The sequence below is a fragment of the Narcine bancroftii genome, chromosome 2, assembly GCF_036971445.1.
Source record: "Narcine bancroftii isolate sNarBan1 chromosome 2, sNarBan1.hap1, whole genome shotgun sequence".
NCBI classification, from domain to species: domain Eukaryota; kingdom Metazoa; phylum Chordata; class Chondrichthyes; order Torpediniformes; family Narcinidae; genus Narcine; species Narcine bancroftii.
This window is the reverse complement of record NC_091470.1, coordinates 47,542,965-47,557,015: the sequence shown is the minus strand read 5'-3', so window position 1 is coordinate 47,557,015 and position 14,051 is coordinate 47,542,965. Positions and strand designations below refer to the sequence as shown.

Genomic DNA, 14,051 nt, shown 5'->3' with positions numbered 1-14,051 from the left:
GTGTGGATCCTTGATGATTGCTACTGCTCTCTGATAGCAGGGTTCCCTGTAGATGTTCTCGATAGTGGGGAGGGTTTTGCCGGTGAAGTCCTGGGCTGTGTCACTACCTTTTGGAGGAATTTATGCTCATTGGTATTAGTGTTCCCATACCAGACCTTGATGTTGCCAGTCAGCACACTTTCCACCACACAGCTGTAGAAATGTGCCAGGGTTTCTGGCGTCATACCAAACCTCCACAAACTCCTGAGGAAGTAGAGGCACTGACGTGCTTTCTTCACAATGCCATTAGTGTGATGGGTCCAGGAAAGATCCTCCGAGATAGTGACTCCCAAGAACTTAAATTTACTCTCCCTCTCCACCTCTGATCCCCGAATGATCACTGGATTGTACACCTCTGGCTTTCCCTTACTGAAGTCAACAATCAGCTCTTTAGTTTTGGTGAGATTGAGTGCAATGTTGTTGTTGGTGCACCATTCAGCCAAGTTTTCAATCTCCCTCCTACATGCTGACTCATCACCTTCCTTTATACAACAAGTCAACAAATTTATAGATGATGTTATTGTCATACCAAGCTACACAGTCGTAGGTGTAAAATGAGTAGAGCAGGGGACCACAAACACAGCTCTGTAGTGCTCCAGTACTGATGGAGATTGTGGAGGAGATGTTCTTACCAGTCCTCCCTGATTGTGGTCTGAAAGTGAGGAAATCCAGGAATCAATCACACAGTGGGGTGTTGCGTCCCAGGTCTTGAAGTTTGCTTATCAATTTTGATGGAATTGTGGTGTAAATGCCAAACTGTAGAAAATAAACAGCATCCTGCTGAATGCACCTTTACTGTCCAGGTACTGCAGGGCTTTGTGTAGAGCCAGTGAGATGGCATCCGTCATGGATTTGTTGCTACTATAGGCAAACTGGAAGGTATCCATGTCACCATTCAGACAGGAGCTGATCTGCTTCATCACCAGCCTTTCAAAATACTTCATCATTGTTGATATGAGAGCTGCTGGTCGATAGTCATTAAGGCGGGTAACCTCTTCAAAATAACACCTCCGATCACTTGGTTTGTGATCTCTTTGATAGTTTATTAATGCAATTCTCGTGTTGACAGCATGACATATTACATTCACCTGCATCCCTGGACCAATTAGCAAAAAGGAGTCAGTGCAATGGTAATGTATCAATCAGTAAACGACATGAATGGCAACAGATACTATCCCGGCGACTTTAAAGAAAAATACATTCTTGATCGACCGATACCTGGAAAGTACGGCTCGGCAAACCTGTTGGATCGGGGTGATTAACATCACTCCACACCCGGAAAGAGAGGGCATGTTCATGCAATTCCGCTGTCAGTGGATCATTGCACAAGGGTGTAAAAATCCTGAACTAATTGTTTACTGGGATGATGGTCGAAAGCTGACACCCTTGGATTTGAGCACATATATGCGCTCGTCTTGTTCAACCTATGTCGAGAGCTTTAGTTACAACGTCCACTTATGAACACTCCCCCAGCCAGTTAGATGTGTAGACATTTGTACAGAAAATAAATTGCGTCGGGTAAAATGCTACATCATTCCGAGCTCATTGGATTGATCATTAGACTCTGGTCTGTGGGGGTTATTAAATTTCCCCAGTATCCCTTTTAAAGCCCAATGTTCTGAGCAGTCAGAGGGGAAGGAGTTGCATGGCCCGGACAACTCTCACTGCAATCACCACCAATTCCGTACCCGAGGAAGTGACCTCCACCCTGGAAGGTGCAAGGAGGGAAACAATACATAACCATCACCAGCGGGTTAGTCGTGGGTGTAAGTGTCCCAACACAGACAGATCGTGTTACGGTACCTGAAGCTGGCAAACCGATCCGTCCGCCGCCGTTGCCCCCTCACTCCCCTGGCCCTTTTTTCCTTCTCGGTGCCATTCGGAGCTTCATCCTCCACAACCGCTGCTGCTAATCCCCATGCATAGCAAACAGCTGAGCCCTCCTGACCTCTGCTCTATAATCCCGCCCATCCGAACGGCGCATTTGATACAATGTAACCTGCGTCATCCCGCCCATCCGAACGGCGCATTTGATACAATGGAACCTGCGTCATCCCGCCCAACATTTCAAACGCTGGTCGCGAGCGAATGATTCGACCGACGTTGAGATGTATCAAATCTCATTGTATCGTGATTTTCTTTCCGTGTGAGTTAGATTAGAACAATGTAAAAGTAAACTAATTCGAATGCAGGAAATAATCAACAGACAACACCAGTGAATAGAGAAAAAGTTAACAATTCAGACCGACGATTTTTCAGTCGTGTATCCACAATTCATTGTGGAAGAATAGATTGCTTATGTTTCAAAGTAGTTCGCGAGTACCATTAAAAAGCAATCAACATGAAACGTTATTTTTCTCAATCTACAAAAATGCTATTCAGTTACCAAGGGAGTACTTCCATGACATTGTGAGTTGTAACTGCGACACACATCAACTTCTGGTATGTAACTTATCAAGCCTGTAAGGGATACTGGAATCGTGTTATATGGCGAGCTCTCCACTGGCCACCGTGACAGAGGTGCACCAAAGAAAAGGTACAAGGACTGCCTAAAGAAATCTCTTGGTGCCTGCCACATTGACCACCGCCAGTGGGCTGATAACGCCTCAAACCGTGCATCTTGGCGCCTCACAGTTTGGCAGGCAGCAACCTCCTTTGAAGAAGACCGCAGAGCCCACCTCACTGACAAAAGGCAAAGGAGGAAAAACCCAACACCCAACCCCAACCAACCAGTTTTCCCCTGCAACCGCTGCAATCGTGTCTGCCTGTCCCGCATCGGACTTGTCAGCCACAAACGAGCCTGCAGCTGACGTGGACTTTTTACCCCCTCCATAAATCTTCGTCCGCGAAGCCAAGCCAAAGAAAGAAGGGATACTGGAATGTGAGGAGAGGTGCACCAAAGAAAAGGTACAAGGACTGCCTAAAGAAATCTCTTGGTGCCTGCCACATTGACCACCGCCAGTGGGCTGATCTTGCCTCAAACCGTGCATCTTGGCACCTCACAGTTTGGCGGACAGCAACCTCCTTTGAAGAAGACCGCAGAGCCCACCTCACTGACAAAAGGCAAAGGAGGAAAAACCCAACGCCCAACCCCAACCCACCAATTTTCCCTTGCAACCGCTGCAACCGTGTCTGCCTCTCCCGCATCAGACTTGTCAGCCACAAACGAGCCTGCAGCTGACGTGGATATTTACCCCCTCCATAAATCTTCGTCCACAAAGCCAAGCCAAAGAAAGAAAGAAAATTATGGGTTAACTTAAGTTGAAGGGATACTGGAATGTGAGGCGTCAAGCAAGTGCTCATTAGAAATTAAGTATTATGGGTTAAATCAGGGTGAAGGGATGCTGGAATGGGAGGAAGGGTTATAAAAGTATGATAAAATAAGGATCTTCAAAACAGGATAGCAAGTAGATAGCTTTAGCAAGTCTTGGGGATTGATTAATGAGTAAAGAACAAAGACATGATATTTCCCAGCTAACAAGTTTGCAGGAAGGCACATAAACTGATAAGAAGTTAGAATCCACGTGGGCAGAATTACCTAATGCTAAACCAATCCAGGAGGCAGAAGAATGTTAGGGGGAAGGTATCTCTGTACTGAAATGAAATGTATAAAAGTTGGGTCAGCCTCAGTATCTGTGTGTATTCCCAGGGTAAGGGGAAGCACCCAACTTTGCATTGTTGTAATAAAAGTTCTTTGTTCTCAATTTTTGTCTCGAGCAAATTCTGTGAAGGTACTTCTGTTTCTCACAAGCCTATTACGTAAATTGTTTAAGATCATTATATTTTAAGCTGCACCTGCGAATTTAACATAAACTGCGATCATAACAAGCCCGACTCAGTATAAGACATCGCCTGGACTTTGCAGAGCAAGGCATCGTGACAAAGGATTGAATTTATGCCTGAAGTCCGAGGAAGTGGGCGAGATACAAAATGAATGTTGTGCATCGGCATTTACCAAGAAAAGGGAATGGAGCATAGTGTGGGCCTTTTGATGAGCATGTATTGAGCTTAATCTTAATTTAATTTTAGCCATTGGGGCTAATCTTAAATCCAATAGGTCAATATAAGTACATGATATCAATCCACGATGAACAAATTGTAGATCAAAAAGTATATCAAGAATATTCAAATCTATGATTCGAGGAAAAACATTCAATTTACACTGATCAAAATATCTAAAAATAATGTCAATTACAAATCTTAAATTTAACTGACAATTGTTCAAAAGAAGCAAAGTTATTTTGAATAAATAAATCTTTAAAATTTTTCATACCAAGTCTGTACAACTCCTGGTTATTGGTGGGGCCTTGACAATGATTTTTTGCCTCCTCATTAGCAACCACAAAGGTCCCAGAATGATAATCCAGGAAATTATAGGCTAATAAACTTTATATCAGTGGAGGGAAACCAATGGAAAGGATACTTAGAGATAGGATTTATGCACATTTGTAAAGTCATGGTCAGGTTAGGGATATTTGTGACAGACAGAACATGGCCTATCAATTTCAAGTCTTTTGAGCAGGTGGCAAAGATGGTTGATAAGGCAATGTAGTAAGGCACTTGACAAGGTCCTCGATATGAGAGATCCATGGTGAATTGATAGTTCGGATACAAACATTTTCTGTCTTATCGCAGATAGATGGTAGTGGTGGAAGACTGTTATTCAGGCTGGGAGTTCCTTGAAGTTTATGAGCCTGGAACTTAGGAACTACTCCTGCAAATATGCCCCCTCGCCAATCAAGGTTACAAGAGAAATACAAAGATGGATCAAGTTGCGACCTCCAGAAGACAGACAAATCAGGACTAGATCACCCAAATCATCTAAAACTTCCAATTATGATTTTATAAATGGGCCTCATACCTTTTCAAACTGTAACTTTTTATCTTTAATATTATACCTAATTTTCTCTAAGATTAGATATGACATTACATCGTGTAACTACTGTGCATGAGTTGTTGTGAGTTCATCTTTCCATTTCATTAAACCTGCTTGTCTGGCTATCAACATGCTAAAAGATAAAACTTTCTCTTGAGGTACCGATAAAATTTTATCTGGTTCACGTGAAAAACCAAACAGTGCAGTTAAAGGACATGGGTCTCATTTAATCTTAAAAATTGTTGATAAAGAATGAAAATTATTCTGCCAATAACTTCCTAATTTAGGAGATTCCCAAAACATATAAATCAGCGAGGCTTCAAAAATTTTACACTTTTCAAAAAAATGGATCAACATCCATATAGAAACTGGATCATTTGAGTTTAGAGATGTGTGATAACCTTAATCTTAATTTAATCTTAGCCATTGGGGCTAATCTTAAATCCAATAGATCAGTATAAGTACATGATATTGTTAGAAATAGAAGTACCTTTAAAGAAATTGCTCGAGACAAAAATTGAGAACAAAGAACATTTATTTTACAACAATGCAAAGTTGGGTGCTTCCCCTTACCCTGGGAATACACACATATACTGGGGCTCACCCAACTTTTATACAGTTGATTTCAGTATAGGAATACCCTCCCCCTTACATTCTTCTGCCTCCTGCTGGAGAGGTTTGGCATTAGGCAATCCTGCCTGCCTACGTGCAATTTCAGTATACTTGGAGGACCAGGGGGTATCCTGTCGGTGTCCCTTCATGTTATTGTCCTTATTCACACCTTCCTGCTTCTCGGGGCTAGTCTCTTGATATGCAGAGTTGGCTCATCCTGTCTAGGGTTGGCTAATTTAATATGTATAAATCTGTGTAAGGTTAGCTAATTAGATATGTAGGACTTGGTACTTCTGTCCAGGGCTAGGAGACCCTTATCTGATCCAGACTACCTCAACTTCCTACATTCTATTGTTCCTTACCACTCCTTATCTTAGTCTTATGGTCTTGTCACAAAGACTAGAAGATTCTTATGTTAATCGTGCTGACTCTGCTTTCCTACATCCTAATCCCCAAATTCATCCTGTTTGTACTGGTTACAGTCATTAACTGATGTATGAATTTTAGTTTCCTTCATGTTCATAATTTTAGATCAGTTTTCCCATCTCTCACAATATCAATCCACGATGAACAAATTGTAGATCAAACAGTATATCAAGAATATTCAAATCTATGATTCGAGGAAAAACATTCAATTTACACTGATCAAAATATCTAAAAATAATGTCAATTACAAATCTTAAATTTAACTGACAATTGTTCAAAAGAAGCAAAGTTATTTTGAATAAATAAATCTTTAAAATTTTTCATACCAAGTCTGCACCAGTCCTTAAAGCCTTCATCTAATACTGAAGGCAGGAAAAGATGGTTATCTATAATGGAACTAGCCAGAGAAAAATTATTACCAGGATGGTCACCATTTTTAATTACAATGATTCGATGTATTAAGTTGATTAAAATGAATATTGCACCTGAATTTTTGTATCTTTTACAAGCCTTACAATTTTTATTCCTAAATCCTTTTTTAATTCATTAGATTCGGATATTTCTTCATAAATATGGCAGGTGTTATGGGGGATATTAGAATGGTTTTGAATAAATATGTCTTTAAAAGAGATAGATTGTGGGGGTTTAAGTATAGGTCACTTTACAAAAGACATTTCATTTAAAATGCAAGAGCTTTGCTGAAGCTAGACGTTGGCTTTGCAGAAGCAATGAAGAATGCTGATCTATTGTGTATGGGCAATAAAGTCCAGGCTCAGAAGTACTGATAAGATCTTTCAAAGATTGTGTTTGGAGCCTTGGGAGGGTTTTTTAGTTATTACAAGCAGAGAGAGGAAAAAAACAAACAGGATTTTTTTTCTCTCACAGAGAGAGAAAAAGAGAAGTCAGCTCTACAGTAGCAGTTGAGGCTGCAAAATGGCAAGCTGGCAGGCTGATTGAAATACCCTATTTTGAAGATGGGTTGTGAGTTCTGAGTTCAGCCTGTTCAAAACGCTTGTAGTCCTTTCAAGAGGAAATGGCTGGCTAGAGTGTTTCTCCTGAAATAAGGGAAGCAAAAGGAACTTGTGGTGACCTGCAGAAGAAGAGGTTATCATAAGGAAAACCCATGATGGACCAAGTTTCTTTGGCAAATCACTGAAGTGATTGACTGGAGGAAATCAGTTTGTGTGTGCGCAATGAGGAACAAATATCTCTCTGAACCCCTTCCTGAGTGGTAACTATTTAATTTTAAGCACCAGAATCTGGTGAAGATTCATAAATGTTAAATTCTGTGCACAGTATAAGAATTGCTTGATTCCGGTGAACTTGGAGAAGTGAGAAGTGAAAGATTGGACAGTGAAACAAAGAACTTAATTGAACATATATACATTACATACAGGTGCATTTAGAATTAGAAAGAGGTTAAGTTAATAGTAGTAATAAGTTAAAGTTTGATCTTGTTATGTTTAAAGATAATTAAAAGCAACTTTTGTTTAAGTGACCATTGTCTTGGTGAATTTCTATTGGTGCTGGGTTTTGGAGTCCTCTGGGCTCGTAACACAGGGAAAACAACCACGTATAAGTAAAGTCCATCTTCAGAAATCAATTAAGACTGGGGAATGTCACTTCCAAATTTTCTGTTTTATTATTGGGCGATTACTATTCGCAGTTTACTTTTATTATTAAAATTTGATAAATTAGAAAGTTGCCCTTCTTGGGCAGAAATGGAGCTGAACTTTTCTAAGTAATTGTCTATGTTGGCAATTTTAGGTTCCACTTTACCCTTTTCATTTTCTAAATTGACACATAATCCAGTAATGAGAATATGGGCTCAATTTAGGAAATTATTTGGTTATAACATGCCATCTCTAATTAGTTTGTCTCAGTCTTTTGTTGTTTCTTTTCTATCTGGGTAATTAACTTTGTTCTGTGGCACTCCCTCACTGTATTAACTACAGTAAAACCTCGTTAGAACGCGGTAGTTGGGTCCAAGATATCATACCGCGTTACGGCCGAGACGCAGAACAGATGCATATACGTCATGATTCAGGAAACAGGAGAACAGAATACTGGGACTCAAACTCAGACCTTTAAACTCCACATATTAACATACACATCTTGTAAATTAGTTATGGGTCCATTTTTGAGTTTGTGGCTCTTAGCCACTGTTAGCCTGGGATCTTAAAATCAATGTTTGGGGTCCACAGACACCCGCGCTATAAGCGATTCCGCAAATTAATAAATCGCATTCTAACGAGGTTGCACTGTTCTTTAATGGAGTTACACAGCATGATTTAACTCATCCATGCAGACCAAGGTGCCTACATGCGTTAGTTCCATTTCCCTCAAAATCATTCCTATCAATGTATTTCTCTAAAATGATCATATAAATATTTTAATTGCACCCATCTCTGAACCTGCTCTGGCAGCTCATTCTCTGACTGGAGGAAATCAGTTTGTGTGTGCGCAATGAGTGGTAACTATTTAATTTTAAGCACCAGAACCCCACCACTCTATGTGTTAAAATGGTGCCCTCAGGTCCTCTTTCATTATTTTATTTCTTTCCTTTTACCTATACCTTCTAGTTTTAGACATCCCCAAAAAGACTAACTTACCTATGCCCCTCATGATTTTATAGAACACCATAAGGTCACCCCTAATTCTCTTACGATTCAGGGTAAAAATCCCCAGCCTATCCAATAATTCAAAGCCTTCCAGTCCTGGTAACATCCAAATGAATCTTACCTGCATCCTTTCCAGCTTAATAACATCCTTCCTATAGCTAGGTGAGCAGAACTGCACACAATACCACAAGTGTGGACTCCTAGCATGTTGTACAGTTGAAGCAAAGTGAACTAAATTTTGTTCTAAGTGAATTGATCGATGAGGCAGGCATGTCAAATGTTTTCTTCACCACCCTGTCTATCGTCCTGTCACTTTCAAGGAACTATGTATCTGTATCCCTCTGTCTCTGTTCTGCAATATTTTCCTGGACCCTGCCATTTACTGTGCAAGTCCTGCTGTGGTTTAACTTATTCAATCAAATTGGGTACCTCTCTCTCTGGAGCTGATTATTTATTGTAAGCAAACCAATGCTCTATGTCAGGGGTGTCAAACTCAAATTCACGGAGGGCCAAAATTAAAAACTTGGACTAAGTCGAGCGCCGAACTAAATATTTATTGAAAATTTTCAACAACATCTGCATGTTTTCTCTTCTTTCAACATATGTAATGTTAAACTTTTTCTTATTAAAATAAATGTTTAATAATAGTTTTGGATAAACTCTTTCCAGAAGCATTAACAAATGAGAAATAAAATATTCAATAAATAATATTTCTCTATAGAGGATTTGTCAAATGTTGCTAGTGTGCTGTCGAATAGTAAAATCTGAGGGCTATTGAGAATGTGGGAGAATAACATGATTCCTGAAACAATCAAATGGGTGACTGATTGTGGGCATGAACTCTAGCAGGGTTATTTGCCATGCCCTTTTTTCATTGGTACAGATATCCTTTGATTTACACACTTTTCAAGTTTTATGCCTAATGAACTTGTATCCAGGTGCAGGACCATTTTTAACCAGGAATATATTTATCACTGTGACATGAAACTATTGGAAGATCGTTTTATCCTGAGATTAAAGTTCATAATACTTACTCAGGCCTGTGTGCGGGAGGGCGGGGTTTGCGGGTGATCAGGTTGGACAACGACAGTGCGGGGGCATCGGCTCTCGCTGCAGGGCGGCATCTCGGCGGATCCGCGGCCCCGTCACCGTGAGTCGCGGGTCGGCCTGTGGCAGGGAAGGGGAGTGGGCAACGGTCCTGGTGAGGTCAGGCCCCCCCTGAGTTTCTGCCGGACCCCCCTTGACCTGCTGAGTTTCTGCCGGACCCCCCCTTGACTTGCTGAGTTTCTGCCGGACCCCCCTTGACCTGCTGAGTTTCTCCCGGACCTCCCTTGATCTGCTGAGTTTCTCCCGGACCCCCTTTTCTTTCCGTGTCGGTGTCCCAGGACCTTTCCAGGGCAGTCTCCGCGCTCAGGACCGCGCTGGGATCCCGGTCAGCGGTGGAGAAGCAGGTGAGCGTGGCTAATCCTGATCCAGCCCACGCCACTCCCGAGATTGGCGGGGGGTTCCACCCTACCTGCCTGACCAGCCTCGCTCTCCACGTGTACTCCAGGCACCCGCCGCTGGTCCGATGGGAAGGCGCAGGGCGGCCGGCGCCCCCATCGCCTGGCAGGGAGCCCCAATCTTCCCTCCGGCGTCCCGACTCCATCTGCAGCTCCAAGAAACTCTGTGCCACTGGGGTTCCAGGCACTGGGAAGTGGCCTTGGCTTCCCCTGACACCAGCCAGGCCGGGCTGTGGTGGGGGGGTGGGCGGGGGGACACGACAGCGTGTTTATAAAACCACCCACCACTACTTTTCAAGGACCAGATTTTTCTCTCTCTCTCTCACCCTGGGACACAGTGGTGACTGTGCATGCGCAATACTGGCGCGGCGGCCAGCGGGCCACCTCTAATACATTTTTGATATGATCTTGCGGGCCAAATATAATTATATTTGGCCCGCGGGCCAGAGTATGACATGTGTGCTCTATGTGTTCAACATTACTCTATCTGAATCCTACTAGAAGTGTGAGAACAGTGATCCATAATTTTTTTAAATTTAGGGATACAGCATGGTATCCAACCCAAGAGCCCACTCTGCCCAAATACACCCATGTAAGCAATTAATCTATTAACCCTGGACATCTTTGGAATGTGTAGGAAACTGGAGCACCAGGAGGATATCCATGCAGACATTAGGAGAATGCACAAATTCCTGAATGACAGTGGCAGATTCGAACCCAGGTTACTAGGCCACTGTGATAGTGTTGACATCTAAAGTTACATCTTCTTTGGCTTATTTCTCGCTTTTGAGGGTACATATTTTAGAAACTACTTTCTTAAATATCAAATACAGGAAGAAAATCCCCATACATTTTGGAGGGTGAAAGGAGAAAACCATGCTGACACGGGGAGATCATGCAAATTCCCTACAGACAGCACCGGATTTGGCGCTGTAACGGCATTGTGCTAACCGCTATCCTAACCGTGCTGCTCAATATCTGAAACTAAAATGCATTCTACAGCAGAAAGTAATTAATATAATAGATTAATATGATTTCTTCATTAGTCAACTTGGAACCTTATTAGAATAAAGTTAAGGCCATTAATAAACACCAAATTATGTAGCACACAAGCATAAGAAAACACTAATTATTTTGAAAAATATATAAACCTTACTCATTTCAAAATAAGTGGATAACGATGCTTCTGTTTGTTCATCCTCCAGCATCACTAGAGCTTGAAAATGGATCTTCAATTTGAATATGTTGAAATTATCTTAAAGCCACAAGTTAGGGCTGATTACCTAACTGATTATCTCTTCATCACAGGCATAGCTCCAAGTCAAGAAACTCCATATCAGGCTTTCAATTACCCAAGATGTTTTGCAACTGAATAAGATGGCTAGTTTAATTGATCTGAGAAAAATACTCAGAATTACCGGTGAGGGACATTCTATCCATTGTATATATTTCCACAATCAGTGAGAATTGGTAAGAACATCTCCACAATCTCCATCAGTACCGGAGCACCACAGGGCTGCATCTTTAGTCCCCTGCTCTATCGACTTTACACCTATGACTGTGAGGCTCAGTTTGACAACACCATCTACAAATTCGCTAATGATACTATGGTATTGGATTGTATATGAGTCAGTCTACAGGAGGGAGATTGAAAACTTTGCTGAATGGTGCACCAACAACAACCATGCACTCAATGTCACCAAAACCAAGGAGCTGATTGTTGTCTTCAGTAAGGGAAGGCCATCAAAGAGTTAAAGAAAATAATAAGGAAATTTTTATGGAGAGGGGGAAACCGAGGATAGCACTAGATAAATTAACAGAATGGTATAAACAAGGAGGCTTACAATTGCCAAACTTCAAAAATTATTATAGAGCCGCACAATTAAGATACCTATCAGATTTTTATCAAACAAGGGAAAAACCAGACTGGACGAGATTAGAATTAGATAAAATAGGGGAAAAGATACCTGAACACATATTATATAAATGGGACGAAAAATTGGTACAACATAGAACTTCTCCAGTATTACATCATCTCCTCAATATTTGGAAGAAGATTCATGTAGAAAGAAATAAAACAAATGATCAATTACCAAAACTAATATTGACGCAAAATAAGCTACTCCCTTTTACAATAGACAACCTTTCCTTTAGAAAATGGGAAAAAAAAGGGATTAAAAGAATAGAAAATTGTTTTTCAGGAAGTAGATTCTTATCCTTTGAACAAATGAGAGATAAGTACAATATAACTGGAGATACAGCGCTGGCATATTACCAACTGAGATCCTACTTGAAAGATAAATTACGAAGCAATTTGAATTTACCAGAGGGAAGTAACCTTGAATATGTGATTACAGATACAATGTTAATCAAAAGATTTATAACAAATATGTATATTAAACTGCAAGAAAAGGAGAATGAGGAAACAAATGGTAAAACTAAACAAAAATGGGAACAAGATTTAAATATAAAGATAAAAAAGGAAACATGGGAGAAATTATGTTCTGGAACGATGAGAAATACAATAAATACGAGGCTACGTATGATACAATATAATTGGTTACACAGACTATACATTACACTGCAAAAGTTAAATAAATGGGACCCAACAGTATCTGATAGATGTTTTCGATGTAAAAAAGAAATGGGAACAACAATTCATGCAATCTGGACAGGTGAGAGAGTAGAAAAATTTTGGGATGATCTCAATCAGATATTAAATAAAATAACAGAAAACAATATACCAAAGAATCCAGAGATCTTTCTCCTAAGTAACATAAAAAACAAAGAATTTGGAATTGATTTGGAGGATGCACAAAAATGATTTGTTAAGATAGCCCTAGCCGTAGCAAAAAAATGTATTATGTCAACCTGGAAATTGGAAGATAATTTGAAAATACAACAATGGTATATAGAAATGAATAAATGTATTCCATTAGAAAAAATAACATATAGTTTAAGAAATAATATTGAAATATTCGAACAAGTATGGGAGCCTTACATTAAATACAATAGCGAAAACCTACCGGGAATAAACATTACCTAAGTTGATGGAAGGAGAAGGAAAGAAAAGAATGGGCTCAGTAGAATTTCTGGTGTATTTTTGTTGAATGACAACATTGTCTGACTGGCTTAATGCAACCTAGATTGTATACCTAAAATGGATGAGGGGGGGGTGGGGGGGTGGCTTGGGAGGAGGGAGGGGGGGGGAGAAAAAGACACTGTATATGTGTGAAAAAGAAAAAGTGTATATCATGGCTAGCGTGATTTATGGTGTGAAAAATAAAAAATTTTAAAAAAAAAGTAAGGGAAGGCCAAAAGTATACAGTCCAGTGATCATTGGGGGATCAGAGGTGGAGAAGGTAAGGGAGTCACTATCTCGGAGGATCTTTCCTGGACCCAACACACTAAAGGCATCATGAAGAAAGCACGTCAGCACCTCTGTGTCCTCATGGGTTTGTGGAGGATTGGAATGACATTAGAAACCCTGGCAAATTGTGGTGGAAAGTGTGCTGACCGGCTGCATCACAGTGTGGTATGGGGACACCAATACTCTTGAGCATAATGCCCTGCAAAAGCTAGTGGACCAAGCCCAGGACATTACAGGCAAAACCCTTCCCACCATCAAGAACATCTACAGGGAATGCTGCCATCGGACAGCAGCAGCAATCATTAAAGACCCACACCACCCAGCACATGCTCTATTCTTGCTGCTACCATCAGGAAAGATGGTAGCAAGTCTCGCACCACCAGGTTCAAGAACATCTGATACCAGGAAATCATCCCTGCCCTGAGCTATGCATGATATAACAAACTTGACCATTTAGCTTATTATCCTCCACTTAAATACTCCCATGGCATTTCTTTAAAAATTTGAAGTACAAATTGCGATAGAAAAACACTTAACAATAAATCATTAAAAGTCAATGTGTACCCATAAAGATATATGATGTGTAGGTAGGACATTTCCCACAG

General features: G+C 40.8%; 1 protein-coding gene across 3 annotated transcripts in view; it reads right to left on the bottom strand.

Moving 5' to 3' along the window:
- Nucleotides 1-2,000, bottom strand: part of LOC138753499 (uncharacterized) — a 54,144-nt gene extending 52,144 nt beyond the window's left edge. For all 3 annotated transcript variants that reach the window (XM_069916586.1, XM_069916585.1, XM_069916583.1), the window contains exon 1: nucleotides 1,843-2,000. The gene's annotated coding sequence lies outside the window, so the exon portion shown is untranslated. The remainder of the gene's footprint in view (nucleotides 1-1,842) is intronic.
- Nucleotides 2,001-14,051: the final 12,051 nt, after the last annotated feature.